Here is a 2,500-nt window from a genome sequence, read left to right on the forward strand (position 1 = left end):
CTCGTGAGTGCTTTTATTTCTTTATGTTTTTTAATAACATGAATGTTTTCGCAAATGCTTTGTAAAGCTTATGAAATTCGTACCTTTCAAAAGAAATACTGCATTTTTAACATTTAGACTTTAGGATTAAAGCACACTCCGTAATAGCTGAATTTAGTCTCTTTCTCTCTCACGTTGCTTTCAGAGCAGCCACTAAAGCTTGTTTTTAATTTCTTTACTTACATAAGGTCACAACATGATAATGTACAATTTCCTTTTTTCATCGTTTATGGGGGATTGTTTTTTTTTTAAGTCTCCCTATCTCTACCACTTATTTGTGTTTAGTGCGATGAAAGATTAAATCATCACTGTTTTGTGCCAACAAAATATAGGTAGGCATAAAAAAAGACCTAATGATATCTATCATCAACAGGCAATTTCCTTTCCTCATGGGTAGTAATTGAATGTATTTAGCCGAGTAATGGAACGGGTAATTTTCTTACATTATACCTCCCGGTGAGTTCACTTAATTTTAGTATTCTAAACTTACTTTTAAAAAACTTATTATATTTAATAGATGTTATTTGCATCAAATCACACGACCTAAATATATATTAACAGGGAGAATGAGGGTATATGTTCCATTCTACGATCCTCTTCTTAACCACTTTTCTAGATTATCTTTCTCTCCGCCACAGAACTATTTTTCTTTCGTTCCGTAAGATATCTCTTATTTTCCACATAACACAGCGCATATCCCCACCTGATGATCAAACTCTGGAGGGCATCAAGTAATAATTCAAGCGCCTCAGTGGCGTGGTCGGTATGGTGTTGGCGTACCTCCTCGGTGGCCGCGATTTCGATTCTCGGGCATTCCATTGAGGTGTGAAAGATGTGTATTTCTGATGATAGAAGTTCACTCTCGACGTTGTTCGGAAGCCACGTAAAGCCGTTGGTCATGTTGCTGAATAACCACTGGTTCCATGCAACGTAAAAATACAATACAAACAAACAAACCATATAAACAAAAATAGTATTTCAGCATCGAGGATATCAGTATTACCGAAAAGGTACCAGGAATGGTTGGTTTTTGCTTCTATTTTCCTTTTAAAATTTATCATTTATATTTTATTTAAAAATCCAAATTATTATTATTATTATTATTATTATTATTATTATTATTATTATTATTATTATTATTATTATTATTATTATTCAGAAGGTAAATTCCTATCATATGAGATAAGCGTAGAGGGGTGCTATTCAGTAGAAATTCAAGCTTCCAAAAAATTTGATGTTCATTCGAAAGGAATTACAGAAGATAATAGGAAATACAGATAGAATAGGCCAGATATTAAAGAAAAGATGAATAAATTAATAGGTAGATGGATAAAATAGAAATAAATCATTAAGATAGGAGGAATTGTTTTAGGGCTGTAGTGCATTGCATCTCCGCTTGAACTGTAGAGGTTCCATCTGTTACCGACATCCGTGATGGATATGGATTTCTTTTACTATTTCAACATTGTGGACTAAAATACAAATTAGATACAGTTTTAAAACTGATAGCTCTTTTATGCAGACGCCAATAGTTTTTGGTCGGCAGTCAATCAAGTGTTCAAAGATGTTACAGTGGGATTGCGAGGTATTGATCGCGCTTTATGACCCGCATCGCTACAATTGCCTTTCTCGTTTAAGATGGAATAGCGTTGTAGATCTTCGCTTAAGGATCACGAGGATTATCTCAATTTCTTTCAGTGTCTTTCATAAGTCTTCCTTGCCTGCTGTGTGTAATTCGCTCCCTTTCGCTTCTGGTTATGGTTTATAGAGTCATCCATAACATAAATGTTGTATATATATATATATATATATATATATATATATCATATATATATATATATATATATATATATATATATATATATATATATATATATATATATATATATATATGAATATGAAAATGCACGTGTGTGCCACATACAATTTTACATACATTGAGCAATTTCAGCAAAATTTGGTATGCATATAACTTAGCAATAGGGAAAGAATACTGTGGAAGTAGACATCACTGCCACCAGAATGGAGGTGTGCGGGAAAGGAGGTTGGAAAGGGGTAAAAATTAAAAAAAACTGAAAATGGCAGATATTAGTGCCTAATCCATAGTATATTTTTTAGGTCTCTGAGATTAATAATAACACTCCCGATGATCTTCAAATCCAAGTTCAGCCTCTAATAGGAGGGGGGTTGGTGAAAAGGGGGGGGAAGGGGTGATGTAAAAATAACCAAAAGCAACAGACATTAGTGTCAAGCCCATAGTTTTTAGGTCGCTGAAATAAATAGTGACATTCCTGATGCCCCTGAAGTCCCAGCTCAGCCACAATAGGGATGAAGGTGAAAAGGGGTAGGTAGGGGTGACATGTAAAAATAACAGAAAATGATAGATAATATTTGAATAGTGACTCTCCCAGTGCTCTTTAAGTCCAAGTTCACCCTCAATAGGGAAGGGGGAGTGAAAAGA

Source organism: Macrobrachium nipponense, chromosome 5 (assembly GCF_015104395.2).
Source record: "Macrobrachium nipponense isolate FS-2020 chromosome 5, ASM1510439v2, whole genome shotgun sequence".
NCBI lineage: Eukaryota > Metazoa > Arthropoda > Malacostraca > Decapoda > Palaemonidae > Macrobrachium > Macrobrachium nipponense.